This window comes from Herpailurus yagouaroundi, unplaced genomic scaffold (genome assembly GCF_014898765.1).
Source record: "Herpailurus yagouaroundi ecotype Mexico unplaced genomic scaffold, PumYag 192, whole genome shotgun sequence".
Taxonomy (NCBI): domain Eukaryota; kingdom Metazoa; phylum Chordata; class Mammalia; order Carnivora; family Felidae; genus Herpailurus; species Herpailurus yagouaroundi.
In genome coordinates this window covers 19,922,417-19,943,659 of record NW_024412423.1, presented here as the reverse complement: position 1 = coordinate 19,943,659, position 21,243 = coordinate 19,922,417, and positions in this window count along the sequence as shown.

Sequence of the window (21,243 nt, the reverse complement as noted above, 5' to 3'; positions counted from 1 at the left end):
ATCACGTTAATGTTGTTGGTTAGGATTGGGTTTTTTTGCTGCTGCTTCTTTGTGATAGTTGTTCACTATTCTGTTTAAAATTTTAAAGAACATCGTTTATGTCCCCATTAAGAGAAATTGTTTATGTCTCAAAGTTAACAAATCCTGTGTCTTATTTGTCATTTTTCCATTCAGAAGGTGTAGGGGGTTGAATGGTGGCCCCCCAAAAGATAAGTCTGTGTCCCAGAAAATGAAATGTCTATGTCCTGTGAAAGGGACCTTATCTGGAAAAAAGATCTTTGCAGATGTAATTAAGGATCTCCAGATGAGAACAACCTTGATTATCCGTTGGATGCTAAATCCAATGACATGTGTCCTTCTTTTTTTTTTATTTTTTTATTTTTTTAACGTTTATTTATTTTTGAGACAGAGAGAGACAGAGCATGAACGGGGGAGGGGCAGAGAGAGAGGGAGACACAGAATCGGAAGCAGGCTCCAGGCTCCGAGCCATCAGCCCAGAGCCTGATGCGGGGCTCAAACTCATGGACAGTGAGATCATGACCTGAGCCGAAGTCGGACGCTCAACGGACTGAGCCACCCAGGTGCCCCGACACGTGTCCTTCTAAGACACAGAAGAGAAGTCAGGGAAAAGGAGAAGGCCACGTAAAGACGGAGGCAGAGATGGGAAAGATATAGCCGGGGAAGCCAAGGCACTCCTGGAGCCACCAGAAGCTGGAAGAGGCAAGGAAGGATTCTCCCCTCATGACTTTGGAAGGAGTGTAGCCTGCTGATGCCTTGATCTTGGGTTTCTGGTCTCCAGACCTGTGAGGAAACAAATTTCTGTTGTTTTAAGCTGTCCAGTTTGTGGTAATTTGTCATGGTAGCTACAGGAAAACTAATACAGAAGGTTAGAAAAAAATGGGGGATTTATCCAAATCTTGCTGGACTGGAAGGTTCCCTCCTGAAATGGCTTTCCTCAGGTCTATAGGGCTCAGATGACCCAGGGCTGTGAAGAGACCCGGACCAGGCTTGTCTCAGCTAAAACCCATGGTGTGGCTGCATGTTGGAGAGTCCTGGTGTGCAGATCAAATGTTGGGAGCAAAAATTCCCGGGTAGCATAAAGGCACCCAGACCCCAAGGCAGGCTCCTCATTCTGGGAGGCACTGGAAGTGTTGAGATGGCAGGCCAGGAGACTCTTTTCCTCCACTTGGGAGGAGTGTTTCTTGATAGTTCATTCACTGAACTCCTGGTCTCTGCTCCTCTTCCAGCCATGACCGACTTTGACTTTCCCAGAGCGCCCACCACCTTGCGCTGCCCGCATCTGTCCAGAAGCATCTGCAGAGTGGTATTCCAGGTAGTCATCACCAAGCTGACAGATGATAAACAAGATGAAATATCTTCATACTTCTAGCATGAAAGGATATTAGGGGACAGTTCCTATCCTCTATAAAATTGCCTGGTAGGGAAAGCAGGCACATAAAAACAGATCTATGGGAGGATGTGCTCAGGGCTAGACAGAGATCTCTTAGCATACGGGGGTGCCCAGAGGAGGGAGCACATCTTGGGAGAATCTGAAAACTTTCTTTTTCCTTTTTATTTTATTTTTTTTTTAAGTTTACTTTGCGAGAGACAGAGAGCAAGCGTGTGGGGGAGGGGCAGAGCTAGAGGGAGAGAGAGAAAATCCCAAGCAGGAGCCCTGGAGTCAGTGTGCAGAGCCTAATGCAGGGCTCCAGCTCACAAAAGCGTGATATTGTGACCTGAGCTGAAATCAAGAGTCGGATGCTAAACTGACCGAGCATCCCTAAAATCTGAAAACTTTCTGAGAAGATGAGATTTGAGCCAAGTCATGACCAGAAACTCCACAGGCTGAGAAGGGAGGGAGAGGAAGGCACTCTCAGCAGAGGCATCTGCAGAAGCAAAGACATACAGTGCTCTTGTGGAATGGCAAGAAGCTCGGGGTGAAAAGAGAACAGGGGAGAGGATGGCAGGGGGTGGTAGGTGAGTGCAGAAACAGGTTGGGAGGGTGGTTGGTGCCAGACTATTAAAGGCCTCACACATCCTCGATGACTCAAACCGAACATGTCCAAACTGAACCGGTTATCTTCTTCTCGAACCCTCCTGTCCTTCCCACCAGGGATCTCCAGCTCATAAAAAGGGACCATCACTCAGCTGGCAGAGACCCGGGCAGTGGACGTGGTTCTCCCAAACCCTCTTTGCTACTTCTTGAATCCATCCAGCTGTCTCCATTCCCACCAGCTGGGACATCTACAATTGTTCTCCTGCCCTGCCCCAGCCCCACCCCTTCACACCCCATCCTCCTTACTCCCATTCTGGCTCACCTCCATTCCATTCTCTGCCTGCAGCCAGAGCGATCCATTTAGAACACAGATTTAATCATATCACCTGGTCATCTATGTAAAACTGTCAACTATCTTAGGTGGCTCACAAGACCCTCTATAGTAGAGCTTCGGATCAAAGCACTACATGCACAGAGGAGCTCATCATGGAAAGCAGTTGTGCTCCAACAAAGCCCTTCCCATCCCAGGCTTCCTTCCTAGAGACACTCTGTCTGTCTCTCTTTTCTTTTAATGTTTATTTATTCATTTTTGAGAGAGGGAGAGAGAGAGAGACAGCATGAGCAGGGGAGGGGCAGAGAGAGAGAGACAGAGAGAGACAGAGACAGAGAATCCAAACCAGGCTCCGAGCTGCCAGCACAGAGCCCAACGCTGGGCTTGAACTCACAAACTGTGAGATCATGACCTGAGCCAAAGTCAGACACTTGACTGACATAATCAGGTGCCTCCCCCGCCTATGGAAACTCTTCCAGCAGCTCTGAGTTTTGTACTTCTGGTGGTTACCTCTATATCCCCAAATATTGTTCTTATACTGAGGTTTCTTGGTTTATCAATCTTGAATATCCTAGTATAGCAAGGGTATATATAAAGTATCTTTGACTTCTATTACCTTTGTCTCTCTTCTCTGTCACCAGACTATTTGTAGTTCTTCCTCAGACTTATTTTGAAACCTCAAAAAGTATACTTAAACCTTAACTTCTTGCTTCATCAATCTTCAACAGTTTTACCACTATCTTCCCCCTCTGTAAGATGAGACCATTAGAGTTCCCAGCCTACTATCCACCTTACCTGACCCAACCATTCTGTGCCTTATGCGTTATGCATTTTTGTGATGTTTATCTTCCATTTAAACACAGTGAAATCTCCCATAAGCTTTTTCCAAGTTGATTTTAAAAAGAAAAAAAAATTTGGTTTTTTACTTTGTGATAATCACCAAAAACTGTTCCGTGCACCTCCTATCTATGCTATGTTTCAGTTTGCTTCATATCTGACTCGGCATTTCTTGTCTACTTTATGGGTTTTCTGGAAATGTAATTGTCTTTTCTTTCTTTCTGTTCTGTGAGTTTCCCAAACCATCAATCATACTACCTATTCTAATGAGCCCCTCTCCCCAACCCCCACCTCATATCTCTGGTCATGCCCACTGGGTGACCGCCCCAGCTTGCTGCACAGCTCTGGGCTCTCAACCTGGGACTTCCTTTAACTGGGTTAGATGCACTGTTTCTGACTGTCGTATCTTTCTCTTAGTAACTGCTGAAGCATGCTATGAAGTAATTTCCTAAGAAAGAATGCTTGGGGGATGATTTTTTTTTTATTTACCTTTTTTCATTGTTGTTATGGGAAACTTCAAACACATATAAAAGAAGAGAAAATAATACAATGAACCCTTATATACCCATCAATCACTTCCAATAATTATCAATTCTTGGCCATCTCTATTTCACCTGTATTAGTAGCCACTTCTCACTACCCCCAGGTTATGTTCAAGGAAATCAAGTCCCAGGTATCACATCACCAGTAAATATGTAAGAATATATCTTGGGGGCACCTTGGCTCATTGGGTAAAACGTTTGACTCTAGATTTCAGCTCAGGTCATGACCTCACAGTTTGTGGGTTTGAGCCCTGCGTCCGGCTCTGTGCTGGCAGTGTGGAGCCTGCTTGGGATTCTGTCTTCCTGTCTGTCTCTCTGTGCCCCTCCCCAGCTCTCACTCAAAGTAAATAAGTAAACTTAAAAAAAAAAAAAGAATAGGGGCGCCTGGGTGGCTCAGTCTGTTAAGTGTCCAACTTCGACTTGGGGCATGATCTCATGGTTTGTGAGTTCGAGCCCCGCATCGGGCTCTGTGCTGACAGCTCAGAGCCTGGAGCCTGCTTCGGATTCTGTGTCTCCCTCTCTCTCTGCCCTTCCCCCACTAATGCTGTCTCTCTCTCTCTCTCTCTCTCTCTCTCTCTCTCTCTCTCTCTCTCTCCCTCTCTCTCTCTCTCTCTCTCTCTCTCTCTCAAAAATAAATAAACATTACAAAAAAGAATATATCTTGAAAAGGTACAGGCTCATTTAAAAAACATAATCACTATGCTATTAACACGCCTAAAAAATAGCTATAAAATCTTAGTATCATCAAATCACCAGCAGTATTCAGATATCCCTGATGTATATAAATGTTTGCTTGTTTGAACTGGATCCAGTTACATTTGTTTGATGTGCCTCTTGAATGTCTTTGAATCTATGGTTCCTCCACCTCTTTTTTCCCTTATAGTTTATTTGTTGAAGAGAATTGTTTTTTCGGTTTTGTTTTTCTTGTAAAATTTCCCACAATCTGGATTTTGCGATTGCATTCCTGTTGTGACATTTGACACAGTCTTTGATCTCCTGTACTTCCTGTGAATTAGTCATTAAATCTAGGGTCTTGATCAGATTCAAGTTTGATTATTTTGCAGGCACTTTCTTAGGTGGTATTGTTTACTCCCAAAGAGATGCACAGTATGTCTACGTGTTTCTCTGCTAATGACAAGAGCAGCCACTGGTGATCGTCGCCTACATGCATTATATTACTGCAGGTGGCAACCTGGTGATATTCTGTCACTCCTTCTGTGGTGGAGAGATAGGTCCCCTCATTTACTATTCAGTTACTCTGAGGTTCCTATGGGAAAGGTTGGATAAATTCCCTTTATTTACCATTTTTCAGAATAATGAGTCCCTAGCATCTCCCAAGGGCAACCTGTAAACTTATAAAATTTTAGTCATGGACCTAAGCATGTTTGATGTGTTCCGATTCATTACAGTTTTTATCCCTATGGATGTTCTCATCATCCCTTCTTTTGCCAGTGCAAACTTTGTTCAGTTGGCTCCTGAGACTCTTGCCTTTTTCTTCCTTGGTATCTGAAATGATGGATGTTCCAGTTTCATATTATATATTTCCTGTCCTAGACATGTAATAAACTATTTCTCATCGTTACTGGGTTGGTCATATTTTCAGACCTTTTTAGTAGGTAGAGCTAGAAATGAATATTTATTTTTTAATTCATTCATTCACTAATTTTTGGAGAGAGAGAGTAGTGGAGGGGCAGAGGGAGAAAGAATCTTAGGCAGGCTCCATGCTCAGTGTGGAGCCAACACAGAGGTCGATCCCATGACCCTGGGAGCATGACCTGAGCTGCAGTCAAGAGTCAGATGCTCAATGGACTGAGCCACCCAGGTGCCCCTAGAAATGCATTTTTAGAAAGAGAAAACATATCATGAATTCACACCAAAACGTCTAAATCAAATTGAAGAGTAGGGATTTTTACTTAACTTCATGGATCTTAAATCTTTTTTTTCCACACTCAGTATGAAGTAAGCTTTTGAAATGTCTGAACAACTCTTTGTTCTCCCTTTGGCTGAATTGACAGATTGGCTTGGTAGAGAATTCTTGGGTGAAAATAGTTTTCCATGCAAGGTGCCTGGGTGGCTCAGTGGGTTGAGCATTCAACTCTTGATTTTGGCTAAGGTTATGATCTCACGTTTGTGGGTTTAGCGCAGCACGGAGCCTGCTTGGGATCTTCTCTCTCCCTCTCTCTCTTCCCTGCCCCCCTCAGTCCTGTACACACCCTCTCTCAAAATAAACAAATAAACATTAAAAAAAAAAAGAAAACAGTTTTCCGTGAGAACTTTGAAGACATGCTCCATTTTCTTCCAAGCAACCAATGTTGCTGTTAAGAAGTCTAGTGCCATTCTGCCATTTTCGTGTATAGGGCCTTATTTTATTTTATTTTGTTCATTTGAGGGAGCTTTTAGGATCTTTTCTTTATCCTTGCAGTTCTGACATATCACTATGACATATCTAGGTGTGGATCTTTTATTTATTTATTTTAGTTTTTTAGGTTTATTCTGAGGGAGAGAGAGAAAGGGAGGGGCAGAAAGAGAGAATTCCAAGCTGGCTCCACACAGTCAGGGCAGAGCCTAATGCCGGGCTGGAACTCAAGATCAAGATCGGACGCTTAACCAACTTGAGCCACTCAGGTGCCCCTGGATGTGGCTAAGGTACACCTAGACAGGCCTATTTTTAAATTTTGTTTTAATGTTTATTTTTGGGAGAGAGAGAGAGACAGAGTGCAAGCAGGGGAGGAACAGAGAGAGGGAGACACAGAATCCGAAGCAGGCTCCAGGCTCTGAGCTGTCAGCACAGAGCCCGATGCGGGGCTTCAACTCACAAACCACGAGATCATGACCTGAGCCAAAGTCGGACGCTTAACCGACTGAGCCACCCAGGTGCCCCATGATGCGGGCCCTTTACAATGAACCTTGATCCACACTTGCTTGGGAAGGTGAATAGGGGGAAGTATTCAATATGCAGGTGGCCAGTTACCCTCTGGCTTTTAGCTCCTCTTCTGCTGCCTGCTGTCTGTGGCGTCTGTGGTCTCTGAGTCCAGCCACTGGGAGGATGTGTGGACAGGTGGATGCAGTCCCCTGTGTGAGGATTCTGGGCTCCACCTTCTCTGCTTCATCTCTAAACATTCATCCTTCCGCTTGCTGCCTTATGGAAATATGTTGACATCCTTTATCTGAAATCTTGTCTATATCTCCTCCTCTTCTGTATGGGAGCAGAAAGGAATATATTTTACAAATTTTTGTTATAGTTATTGTAATGGGCTCTTGGAAAGCGTGGAGGTGAACGTGAACTGGAAGCCTCAGCCTCGTCCCTCAGCACTCTTCCCTGACCTCTGGCTCTTCTCAGTGCCTGCAAGGTGTCTTGCTTGCTCTGCATTCTGTTCCTTCACCCCAGAATATTTCTCCTTCCCCACCTCCACCCACACAGATTTTGTGCCTGGTGACTCCTGCTCATCTTCCAGTCTGTAGCCCTTCCTCGGGGTGGTCCCTTGGCTCCTCCACTAGCTCAGGCCCCCGTCACATTCTCTGTCTTCCCCACTGCCACATCTCCATCTGCTCTCATGACCTGTCCGGTTCATGTCTCCACACCCTGGGCCCCTTGAAGGCAGGACCTCATCTGCCGCATGCAGCACGATGCTCCTGCTTCAAAGACCTTCTCTGTGGGTATCTAGGAGTTAATGAGTGGCCAGCGGGGCTTTGAGGAAGCTATCAGCTGGCAGAGTGGGTGACAGGCTGGAGGGAGCCATGTCAGGGAGATTGACTGGGAAGACAGAAAAGCGCTGGACTAGGGCAGAGGCAGGAGGGAGGGAGAGGTGAGCCCGGCCGTGGAGATGTTTCTGAGGACACAGTTAGGATTTGGTGACCCTTCAGAAGGAGATGAAAGACAGTGAGTGTTCAAAAGTGGCTCCACAGTGCCTGTCTCGTGAGAAGAGGAAAACAGTGCTGCTGTTTCCTGAGACAGGAGAGATTAAAGAAGGGGAAGGTGCAAGTTGAGTTTGGACAAATCGAGTTTTTATGTTAGGAGGTGTTTGTGGGTCATGTGGGAAGTAGCTTCAGATGAGACCCTGGCGCTCAAGAGAGGCACCTGGGCTGCAGCAGTGGGAGTCATGAGCTTCCAGATGGTGGACGACTTGAGGGTGTGGGTGGATCCATCTAGAGAGAAGGCGTGGAAGAGCAGGCAGGAGCAGGTAGAACCCTGGGGAATCTCAGTCCTGAAGCGGCGGGTGGAGGGGAAGAGGAAGGAGTGGACAGAGAGCCGGGACGAGAGTCAGGAAAGCCAAAGGAGGAAAGAGTGTCAGAACATAAGGATGGAGGGACATGGCCGTCTCCTTGGAACACAGGGAGAAAAAAGAGCTGTACATTCTGATGAGGAGTGAAGTGCATGCATGGTGTTTGCGAAATGAACCTAGTGATTTTATTCAACCAATATTTTTTGAGGGCCTACTGATTGTCCAGGCTGCGGGGATTCATTAGTGAGCAAATCCCTGTCCTTGTGGGGTTCACAATACAGCGGGGAAGACAGATGACAAATTAGAAAAATGAAATACAGCAGTATATTAGAAGCAAGTGCTAGCATAGCAAGTGTAACTGGCAAGCACTAAGGGGAAAGAGTAAAGAAGGGAAGAGGAGTAAGAAATCAGGTGGAGCTTGGGGAGGAGCTTGTACAGGGGGATGTATAGTTTTTCATGGTTTTTTTTTTTTAGTGTTTATTTATTTATTTTGACAGGGGAGGGGCAGAGAGAGAGAGAGGGAGAGAGAGAGAATCTCAAGCGGGCTCCGTGCTGTCAGCACAGAGCCTGCCGTGGGGCTTGAACTTATGAAACCATGGGATCATGACCTGATCCGAATGCTTAAACAACTGAGCCACCCAGGCGCCCTGTTGTTATTTTTTTAAATCCAAACTCTAAATGTACACAAATTTGACTTTTGTTTATGTGTGGACAGATATCTGGAAAGACATGCATGGGAGTGGAGTAGGAGGCTGGGACACTGGTCTCCCACTCTTTTTCTAAACTTTGGATACATTTGGCTCTTTTGCTCATTGAGTATGAATACCATAACAGAGAAAGTAACAGGAGCCTAGAGTGGTGTGGGTGGAGTAGGCCCCGAACTGAAAAGAAGCCACTGGTTTGGCCAATGAGAGGTCATTGGTGGCCTCAACAAGAACAGTTTCTTTGGCTTTGTGGAGACGCAGGACAGACTGACACAAGACACAAGACACACGAGTGAGTTGAAAAGTCGACTGCTCTTTCAAGAGATTGGATGGGGAAGGGAAGGAGAGAGATCAGAAGGGGCCGTGAGGGGGCAGGGGGTGAAGACAAGGCTTATTTAGATGGAGGTGCCCGCCATGATGAGAAGGTGGAAGGAGGAGGGGAGGGAGAGGTTTAGGACTGTGGGAAAAGGAAAGAACTACCGGCATGGTAACAGGGAACGCCCGGAGGAAGAGCTGGGCACTACATCCGCGAGCCCAGAGGGAAGGTGGTCCAGGCAGTACTGTTGGACACAGACAGGTGTTGGGCCGGGTGAGTTGTGGAGAGCACGGCTCAGGGTAAAGGCTCTGGAGGCTGACCTATGCCCAGCAAGTTCACTTACAGCACAGCCTGTTTGCCTCTGTGTCTTGCCTGTCTGGATTTCTGTCTGCATCTCGCTCTCCTGTGAGGGAAAGTGGACTTACCCTGCGACTCCAGCACATGGTAGGCCTTTAGAAACGTTTGTTGACTGAATGAATGGATTTTCTTTGTAAAAAAGAGGTCAAGGGGTATCAGCTGAATGTGGAGGGGATGGAAGTGAGGGGGAGTGACTAATATTTGGAGCAGTGGCGTGGGGAATAGGCCAGGGAGGTGGTTGGGAGCAGGCTTAGAATTTCTAAGCAGCTCTGGGAGGGCTGCATGGAAACCTCAGGACATAGTGCTGTCAGGCAGCACGTCTTGTGATACTTTTTTCCCCTGTCATGCGACTCCAGGCAGTGCAGGAGCATGCCGAGAAAGCAGATGGGTTTTTTGTAATGTGAGTTGACCTGCTGTCATTCTCTCAGCAGAGGCCTGGAAGAGTTCATGTCACTCCCCAAGGCCCTGGCTTCATTCCTAGAGAGTGTTTCTGCCTTGGGTGGGCTGATCCTTTGTGTTTGTAGCTGCTGTGACCAGAGCAAATTAGTGTGTAAACCTCAGCCCAAATGTCATCCCCAGGGAAGCCTTCTCTCTCCTGCTCCCTCCTCTCCCTCCTCGCATCCTCCTCGGGATCGTCCCCGCCCCCCCCCCCCCCCCGCCCCGTCCCCAGCAGGGGTACCCCAAGTCCCCCTAGGAAGCCTGGGCTGGGCTGGAATCAGCTAGGGCCGAGCACACACCCCGAGGACAGGAGCCACGTTGGGACATCAGGTATTCTCCAACAGGCTTTCAGCGGGATGGCCCAGCCACAAAGAACAGTGGTGTTAGCTGGGACCCAGGGTTCCGGAGACCAACAGAAAACCAAACACAGGCCGGCTAGAAGAGTGAGTCAGAGATGGGGAACAGGGTGGAGGGTGGCAGTGACAGACCAGAGCAGGTCACTGGCACCCGGTGGCTCAGGATTTGGGCTTAATAATACTGCTGCTTGTGCCTGTTTATTTGACTCCCAACGTGTTTTGCTTTGCTGAGGGCAGATTCTTAATTTCTTTTTAATGTTTACTTATTTTTGAGAGAGAGAGAGAGAGAGAGAGAGAGAGACAGAGACAGAATGCAAGCGGGAGAGACCAGGGAGATGGAGACACAGAATCTGAAGCAGTATCCAAGCTCCGAGCTGTCAGCACAGAGCCCTACACGGGGCTCAAATTCCTGAACCGTGAGATCATGACCTGAGCCAAAGTCTGATGCTTGACCAACTGAGCCTGCCCCTGCTCAGGGCAGATTCTTAAAGGGGTGGCCACGTTTGGCTGTGTACTATTATAATCAATAATGTTTGTTTTCTCTCATTGGACTGTGAACTCTGGCAGCCAGTAACCATGCCTTATCCTCATGCCCCTGGCACTCAGTGCTCAGTAAATCTTTGTTTCGCGAATGACTGAATGACCTCTGTTTGGTCAGTGCCATCTATAAACCGTCTATAATCATACTGGCGTGGGCCAGCAAGATCCTGAGAAGTAAGCCAGTCCTTCCCCTCCACTCCAGGAGGGGCTTAACAGATGAGAACAAATTCTAAAGGTCCCATTTCTGCAAGTTATCAGGAAAATGCACTGTTTTATGTCAGATGAACTGTGTCTGACCTGGAATCAGAAGAACCAGACTATTTTTTTTTTTTTTTACTTTTAAAAAGTGTATTTATTTATTTTGAGAGACAGAGTGGGGGGAGGGCAGAGAGAGAGAGAGAGAGAGAGAGAGAGAGAGAGAATCCCGAGCATGCTCTGCACGGTCAGCGTGGAGCCTGATGCAGGGCTCGAACTCACAAACCATGAGATTATGACCTGAGCCAAAATCAAGAGTGGGATGCTTAGCCAACTAAGCCACCCAAGGCGCCTCTGTTTTATTTTATTTTTGCAGTGAACTGTAGTTGAGGCACAATGTTACATTAGTTTCAGGTGTACAACATCGTGATTGGATAACTCTCTATGTTATATATGCTCACCACAAGTGTCACTACCCTCTGTCTCCATACAGTGCTGTTACAGTACCACTGACCATATTCCCTGTGCTGTCGCTTTCATCCCCGTGACTTATCCATTCAGTACCTAGGAGCCTGTACCTCCCACCCCGCTTCACCCATGTTTCGTCCCTCACCCCTGCTGCTCTGAAAACCATCAGTTTAGAATAGACCAACTTTTGTGACTTCAGGCACCTACCCAATAACCATTGTCCTCTTCTTTCTAACAGGACTCCACTTTTGTTCAGATAGCAATGCTTCCAGCCTGAAGGGACAAAACATTATTTGTTTGTCATGCGGGAAATTATCTTGATGCGATGCTGCTTCTAAGGACTCCATCCGGCAAGCTGTTCAGAGGTCATGAACAGAAGGACTCATAGACCAATTTAAGATGGTCAATTCAATCAGTTTAAGGATTCAATTGAAAGCTTGCAGTGAGAAGCAAGGGGAAAGAGTTGGAGTAGGGGAACCCACTAGGGTGAGGTGTGGACGCGGCGCAAGAAGCACACTGCCTGAGTCCTGTGTCCCATGGCGTTCACATTCTCCACCCACGCTCCCTCCCTCCCATCATCCTTCCCCACTGACAGTGTGGTCGTGAGACCCAGAGTGGAGATTGAACAAATGGGCTCAGCCGACAGAAATTTCCTGGAGCCAACAGATGTTCTATCAAAGAAATGTGGGACCGGTAGGTACTCCTAACTACGATCATAGCATGTGGGTAACCCTATGGGAAGCTAGGGAAGAGTACACAAGGGACCAGAACAGAATCATAATGAGGGCCACCAAGGGGCCTGGGGGTCATCCCCAGCTGAGGCTGACAGCTGTCAGTCTGGAATTAGCATGATCCTAATCTTATAACTTGGTTTTTCCACCCTTTTCTATGTGCAAGTAACATTCTTGTGTTCTAATCTATGTTCAACATCCATATGTTTCATTTATTCTGTGTCTAGCACTTCTTACAAGTTACCAACTACTGTCTATACTTAACACATCTTATGAATTTTGTCTCTCTTTTTTTTCCTTCTACAGCAGATTTAAATATTCTCAATAATTCAGCCAACACATATTATAATAGTCTAAGCCAACGTTTGGCGATCACAAAACTTCTGAGTGGTCATGTGACTCATTTCTGGTCAGTGAGGCCCCAGGGGGAATTTTTACAGGGCATCTGAAAACATTTTTTTCTTCCCTGACAAAAGGCAAAAGCAATGTATGGAAGAAATCCTTTGTCGTGTTTCCTCTCTCCATTCATTCGGCAATGAAACAGTGGCTGGCACATAATAGGCACTCAACAAACGGTTGGTTGAATGAGTGAATGAACGGTGCCCATGCCCAGCCTTAATACCTGTGACTCTGAAGTCATGCTTTGTCTTCTGATCATACTTCACTTCTGAATCCCAGGTTGGGAAGGTCAAAGCAGGAGAGTGAAACTGAATCTTGTGATGAGCATTTAATAAAAATAATACATTAACTGCAGCTTACATTTATTGACAGTTTACTGTGTCAGGAATGGTTTTAAGCACCTCACATCTCATCCTCACAATAAAGGTGGAGATGATTATTATTCTCGTTTGCACATGAGGAAACTGAGGCACGGAATGTAAATTAAGTTACCCGAGGTCATTCAGCTGGCAAGTGGTTGTAGACAGCTCAAGCTCAGAGTGCACACACTTAGACACAATGCCAACTGTATAAGTTTCCTGCTGCTGCTGTAAAATTACAACAGTGTGGCTTTGAACAGTGCAGGTTTGTTATCCTACAGGTCTGGAGGCCAGCAGTCCAACACGGTCTTCTTGGGATAAAACCAAGGCATTGGCAAGGCTGTGTGCAGTCCTTTGGCAGGCCGTAGGGTCCAGCACCTCTCTCTGCCTTTTCCACTTCTGGAAACTGTCTGAATTCCTTGCCTTGTGGCTCCATCATTCTGATCTCTGCTTCCACTGTTGCATCTTCTTCTCTGACACTCCTACTTCCTCTTGCAAGGCTCTTATGATTACATTGGGCCCATCTGGATAATCCAAGATAATTTCTGTCTCAATATCCTTAACTTAATCACATTTGCAAAATCCCTTTTGCCATGTAAGGGAACATATCCACAGGCTCTGGGATTAGGACAGGGATAACTTTGGGAGGTCATTATTCTGATTACTCCCCCATTCCACCCAGGCAGGTCTAGTATCTTGTACCAAACCAGGTCCTGGACCGATGGGCCCCACGTTCTATAGTGGAAGTTCTGTCACACTCCAGGGAATGGAGGAGCATTCCCTCAAACCTTTGCCTGCTTTCCTAAGAGCTTTTGTCCAACCAGGGGGGGAATACTTAGTAGAGCAGTACTATGGGGGTGCCTGGGTGACTTAGTCGGTTGAGCAACTGACTTCGGCTCAGGTCATGATCTCTCAGTTTGTGAGTTCGAGCCCCGCATTGGGCTCTGTGCTGACAGATCGGAGCCTGGAGCCTGCTTCAGATTCTGTGTCTCCCTCTCTCTCTGTTCCTCTCCTGCTCAGTCTCTGTCTCTCTCTGTCTCTCAAAAATAAATAAATGTTAAAAAATTAAAAAAAAAAAAACAGTACTATGAACCAAATAGGTGAGTTATGGGGCCTTGGCCTCTTATTCATCAGTATATCTAGATTGGGTTCTGTACCTTAACCAGGTCCTTAGTTCTATTTTCATTCCTTAGTCAGCTGGCCTCTTCTGTGTGTATGTTCTTTATTGCTAATTTGTTTTATTTCTTTCAATGTTTATTTATTTATTTTAGAGAGGGGGAGGGGCAGAGAAAGAGGAAGACAGAGAATGCAAGCAGGCTCTGCGCTGTCAGCACAGAGCTGGACGCAGGGCTTGATCCATGTGATCATGACCTGAGCTGATATCAAGAGTCAGATGCTTAACTGACTGAACCACCCAGGTTTCCCTATTTCCATTCCAAATTCAAGTTAGAGTAATTTCTCTCAGGTCCCTTGAATTCATTCTTCCAAACTCCCTGGCCAACCCCTTGGTTCCAGGTAAAACCTTACCTCTCAGCTATTTTGACTCAGAGTCACTGGTTTCTCTGGATTCCTCCCAGCACCAGCCTTTTCCAGGCCTGTTTTGTCTGTCTGATTAAACTCCCCCCAGAGATGTGGTTCTTCAGGATTCTTTGTAGTTGCAGAGGAATCCTTTGTTGAAGTGAAAGCCCACTATATACAGCAGATGGAATGGAGCTGTTTTGCAGGGTGGGGGGCAGCCCCTCCAGCTGTACCCCTTCTTCTCCCCGCTCTTCTGCACGGCACCTCTGGGCCCAGGTTGGAAACCATCACTCCACGTGCTGACTTGCTTCTCCCCAGTTAACTGTCTCCTTTCCTGATGGCTGGCTTCCTTTAGTGCCTTGGCCAGCATGAAGCATTCATTCTCTCTCCATGTCCCTCATGTTCTTTGAAGGTCACATTTTCCCAAACAAGCATGACCCTTTAACTTCTCATCTGTGTCTGGTGTGTCCCCAGGTGGGGCTTCCTCTCGCCTGCTTGTATCCCACCTGTCTGGCCTTCAGGGATGGAGGCCATGCTGAAACGGGCTGGCCTCTCCACAATGTGAGCATGTGAAGTCCTTCACTTACATAGACCACACCCCTCTGGTTACTGGACAGTCAATTTTTCCCCAGAGAATTCTCTTTTGTCACAACTACCTTGGAGGGGCAGACATGCTTCCACTTCAGGGAGGCCAGGGTTCCATGTGCCTGTTGGGGAATGGGGGTGGGGCAGGGCCGTGAGCAGGTTCTTCTGACAAGTCACATGGTGCCCCTTGGAAAGTTGGTATCTGGCCTATCCTCAGGCTTGGAGTGGGCTGTCCTCCCCAGCAGGCAGCTCTGGACCACAGGGGTTGCTCAGGAGTCCCTACAGACTGAGGGACTGGGGACCGGTGGGTGCCTCTGTGGCTCATTTACTGAGGGCATCCTGGACCTCCTGGATCTCCTGAAACACAGGAAGCTTAAATTTCCAGGCCTCCCACTTATGTGGGCCCCTCCCAAATTCCTTCTAAATAAATAATCACTTCCATACCTAATCTTGTGCTTATAATCATGTATTCTTTTTCTCAAAGAAAGCCTTCCACATTCTATAAGCTTCAGGCCCTATAAAACCTGGATGTAGGGGCACCTGGGTGGTTCAGTTGGTTAAGTGTCCAACTCTTGGTTTTGGCTCACGATCTCATGGTTTGTGAGTTCGAGCCTCACAGCGGGCTCGGTGCTGGCAGTGTGGAGCCTGCTTGGGATTCCCTCTCCCCCCCCCCCCCCCAAAAAAAAAAATAAATAAACTTATAACAAAACAGTTAAAAAAAAAAAACCTGGATGTGTCCCTGTGAACCACGGTCTCAGGGTTCTCCAGGGGACCCAGGGACCCATGTTCTAGGAGAGCCTCTTTTGTGAAAAACAGGCAGAGATTCTCATCTCCAAGGCTTTCCTAGGCATTTGTAGTCCTTTGTGAACAGGTGTCCATGACAATGTTCTGGTGGGGGGCGGGGAGCCTAGTTTTCCTTCTTGTCCCATCCCCAGCATGCAGTTCCCACTGTGGACCTCTGAGGCAGGGGACAACTGGAAACCCCTGAGCTAGGGAAGGGCTTTCTGCTGGTTGCTCCCCTTGTGCCACACGGCTTCTACATCCAGCTTTGGTGTAAACTCTGTCCGGTCTTTCTGGAAGAAGGAGTCAACACAGTTCCTTCTCTTCAGGATGACTTTTCCAGCAGGCCAGGACTCCTGGTCTGGGCTTCAGCAAGGCAGGACTGCCCCTTGACTCTGATTCCTAAATCCAGCTTTTCAGAGTCGTGACTTGCACAATGGGAGCATTTGCCTGCCTGGTTGGGACATCCTGGGACTTGTGAGCTCAGTGCCTGGGATCCAGTAGGCTTCTTGGGTCGGCTCTTGGCTTTGCGTTGGTTCACATTGCAATGATACCAGTCAGACGTGAAAGCCAGTGACAGTAAACACTGTTTTTAAAAATGCGTAGGGGCACTTCGAGATATAGGTAGTGGATTAAAGCTTCCCCACAACATTTGTCTTTCCCAGTTCCTAACAAAAGAGAGATAAACCATAGTGGAGGTTTACTATCAACAGCCAACACGATAAACTTCACATTTGGCAGCCAGTGAAAGATGCAGAACGTTTTGGAATGACACGGAGTGGCACAACATCTCCTGCTCCCTCGCCTGTCCTGAACCTCCAGAAATGGACAAAATCCTGAACATTCTCCCTAGTGCTCCTGAACCGGAAAGGAAACAGATGTGAGTCATGCCCTTACCTTCTTCCTCTTCTGAATGAATCGTATTACCAAGTGTGCTGGGGAGAAACAGGGGAAGCTGGGAGCATGACCAGTGGAGCTGACTCAGTTGGTGGAAATAAAGCATCTAGAACAATACTCCAACTTGAGAAACTGATGTAAAGCCTGGCTTATCCCCTTTCCTTGTAAAAAGTATATAGTGTCCTTCTTTCCATCCCCAGTCAGGTGACCTGAGCCTTGTGCAGGACATTAATCAGGACCTCAGGACAGAAGCACACACCAGTATTCCAACAAAGACTGCACTCTGCTTTGGTTGAGTTCTTCTCTCTCCTTCCCTTCCCTTCCCTTCCCTTCCCTTCCCTTCCCTTCGACTACCAAAAAAGTGTACAAAATCCAAATACTCTGCCTCTCACTTAGCTCAGAGGGAAAAACAGACTGGTCTCAAACAGTGGAGAGATAGTCAATGAGCCCCTCTCTCCTGCTATCATGTTCCAGCAGCCATCAAATCAAAATGAAAAGAAATGGATGCAAACACATGCAACAAATAATAAATAGAGAGAAAACAGTAGGCAAAAGACAAAGACTCCTCTGACCCCACCCCAAGGAAATTCCTTTCAGTTGCTTCACACAGAAAACAACTTAATAAGAATATGAATTTAATAATCCAAGGCCCGGGATGCCTGGTTGGCTCAGTTGGTTAAGCATCCAGCTCTTGGTTTCCGCTTAGGGCATGATCTCACGATTTGTGGGATCCAGCCCCATGTTGGGTTCCATGCTGACAGCACCTGCTTGGGATTCTTTCTCTGCCCCTCCCTGCCTCATTCACTCATGTACTCTCTCTTTCTCTCTCTCTCTCCCCTCCCTCCCACCCTCTCTCTCTTTCTCTCTCTCAAAATAAATAAATAAATTTGAAAAAGTAATTATCAGGGGCACCTGGGTGGTTCAGTTGGTTAAGCATCCGATTTCAACTCAGGTCATGATCTCGCATTTTGTGGGTTCGAGCCCCACATTGGGCTCTGTGCTGACAGCTCAGAGCCTGGAGCTTGCTTCAGATTCTGTGTCTCCCTCTCTCTCTGCCCCTCCCCTGCTCATACTCTCTCTCTCTCTCTCTCTCTCTCTCTCTCTCTCTCTCTCCCTCTCAAAAATAAATAAACATTAAAAAAATTAAAAAAATAATTATCAAAGTCTCAAAGATGGGATGATAAAATGAGAATCAATGACAAGGAAAAAATTGAGGACAAAAACAACATCATTATAGAACAAAGAAATAAATTAGAACTAACAAGAAAGCAATTAACCACACTGAAACTCACAGGACCGAACTAGGGCAGCTAAACAAAGTTAAGAGATTTAAGAAAGTAGAAGTAATAGAAAGGGAATGCATACAAAGATGATCCAATATGAGGATGAATTGATATCCCTGAAGAAGAAAAACCAAAAATAGAGCCAAAAGAGAATGTCTAATGCAGCAGAAACAATAACTGCAGATTGAAAGACACATTTTGTTCCAGAAAAGCTTAATTCAGAATGTTTAATACTAAGACATGTGCTAGTTAAATTATTGAACTAAAAAAAAAATGATGAAAAGTGATTTCTTTAGGCATATAAGCAGGAAAAAGAGGTCACCTCTAAGGGGGAACATTCAGACTTGTCTCAGATTTCTTCCAGAGCAAAAAGAGCAAAACCTACATTATTCTAAGGGAAAGAGGGTGAGACCCAAGAATATTATACCCAGCCAAGATATGATTCCAGCGTAAAGGCAACAGAGATTCTTAAACATCCAAAACCCTTCTTGAAAACACAGCTTGACGATGAAACTCAGTGCGTGAAGAGATGAATTGAAATAAAGAACTTGCAAACAGAAAAGCCATGATAAAAGACTTGGAATTCATTTAAATCTAGAATATAGACCAAGTAACTATGCAATTGTGTTTTTACAGAACAGAATATGTTTCTCATCAACCTGGACAATGTAGCAAGAATAATATAAGTAACAAAAGTCAGGAGACAGGGTCAAGGGAGATGTAAAAAAGGAAAGAATCCTGAGATCTAAGATGCTCCCTTAAAGTTTATTTATTTTGAGAGAGAGAGAGAGCAAACAGGAGCGGGGTAGGGGCAGAAAGGGAGAGAAAATCCCAAGCAGGCTCTGCACTGTTAGCACAGAGCCCAATGCAGGGCTCGAACTCATGAAACCATGAGATCATGACCTGAGCTGAAATCAGAAGTCCAACACTTAACTGACTGAGCCACCCAGGCGCCACTGAAATGTATCATTTTAAAAAATGACCGAATATCTTAATGTTTTTCACCATTTTTGTTTAACCTCAGAGGTACCTTTTAACAAGTAATGTCTTTTGTGGTCAAGAAATATTATTTGAAGGTCAACTCTTCCTTCAGTTTCACTTGAAATGCTTTTAAGTTGAAGTAAAATTAAATGTAATACTTCTATTAAATAGCATCTATATTAAGGTTCAATTCTTATAAAGTATCTCTGTGATCTTTCCTCCTATCTTTATGAACAGAGAGCTTTCTGGAATGATATAATGTCATGGTCATTTCTGTGGTTGATTCTGAAAAGTCATACACAGCTGATTATGTTCTTGTTTGTTACTTTTTTATATTTTAATTTTCTGATACATCTACAAATAAAATTTTAAAATATTAAAAACAAGAATTTTTCAGGCACCTTACTGAAACAGAATAAATAGTCCCAAAGCAGATTTGGCAGAGATGGCTGCTATTTCCCAGGTGTCTGCTCCCTTAACATTGTGTGGAATTTTTAGCATATATGTGATGGCCAGAATAAAGACCCCGTTTCCCAGCTCTGGCTACCATGGGGCAGCTTGTGAATCGTTTGACAGTATTTGATCATTTTCTCTTTATCACCTTCATTCCTTCCTGCTGCCTGGAATGCAGATTTCACTATATGGGACCATGAGGTCAGGACCTTTCAAACTAAAGCAACACACAAGGTATGTATAGAATGTCACATCACCTAGACTGCCTCTGTGGATAACATGGGAAAGAAAGAAACTTTTATCTTGTGGAAGCAATGGAACCTGATCCTAACTGATCCACAGACCTGCACATATGCATACAGAAATCTAGTCTGTGATACTATTTGCATTGTGCAGCAGTGGGGAAAGATGGAACAATTGGCGTGGTACGTGAATAAACAAATCATGGATGGACCTAAATGTGACAAAAATTTTAAAAATGCTCTGTAAGAAAATACAGAGGGAATATCTTTATGAATTTGAGAGCGGGCAGGATTTTTTAAAAAGAGGTTTTATGGGGAAAACCATACAGGAAATAATAGGTAAACTTTACAACACTAACAGTTTAAACTTTTGTATGGCAAAAGAAACCATAAATGTAAAAGATAAGCAGCAGTGAGGTCTGTCATGTTCAAGTTCAGTGTGGTGCTGGATGTGTCTGTAGGGTGGGGGCAGAGGGGTAGACGACTAAATTTGAGGAAAGCTGCGTATTCCTTTTACCTCTCAGGTAGTGACAATGCATACTGGCTTATCTAAAGATCTAAGAACCTCTACAGAAATCTTTTTTTTTTTCCCTGTAGGGAACTCAGCATTCATACACACAGTTATTTAACTGTGAGACCATGTTGTGTGTGTGTGTGTGTGTGTGTGTGTGTGTGTGTTCCATCTATGCACTTCTCCATATGAGGAATTTGAGGAACACTTGGAAAAGTTGCCAAAAAAATAACACTTTGGCTCATGTGAGAAATGACTGTTGCATTCATCTTTGTGTCCCCATAGGTAACTCTTACTTCTTCAGTAGTTTTGACCAGTAGTAGCATTGGAGGGGAAGGGAAGGGAGAGGAGGGGCAAGAGGAGGAGAAGAAGAGAGAAGAGGAAGAAGATGAAGAAGGGGAAGGAGAAGAAGAAGATGAAGATGAAGACAAAAAAGAAGAGGAAGAAAGAAAAAAGAAATCCAGGGTTGGGGAGTAGATGTAAATTCCCCTAGTCAAGTGAACATATCCCAAGAGAAGAAAGTCAGCTGTAATCTGGGTTGTTCCTTCTCATGGCCATCAGCTGGGACTACTAGATGTAGACATTTTGAAACATGCCCAACTAAGGGAAAAAAGATCATTTAAAAAATGTTATGTTTTTATTTTATTTTATTTTATTTTGAGAGAGAGAGAGAGAGAGAGAGAGAGAGAGAGAGAGAGAGAGAGAGACAGCATGTAGGGGAGGGGCAGAGAGAGATGGAGACACAGAATCTGAAGCAGGCTCCATGCTCCAAGCTGTCAGCACACAGCCTGAAGCAGGGCTTGAACTCACAAATGACGAGATCATGACCCAAGCCTAAGTCGGACGCTTAAATGACTGAGCCACCCAGGTGCCCTGAAAAAAAGATCATTTTAAAGATAATTTAGGGCAGATCTCAGGGAGTTGTGATGCAGAAAATGGCATTTGGGAAAGATTTCTTGCCACTTATGGTGGAAAAAAGGGAAACAGCAGAGATGGTTGAGGATGATCAATTTAACATTGATCTTATCTCTCTCTGTCTCTCTGCTCTGACATTAAGGCTTTTATAGTCTAGAGAGGGACATTTTATTAAGCGTTTTATTTCAAGTATAGTTTCTTTCTTTCTTTCTTTCTTTCTTTCTTTCTTTCTTTCTTTCTTTCTTTCTTTCTATTTTTGAGAGAGAGAGAGAGAAAACAGAGTGTG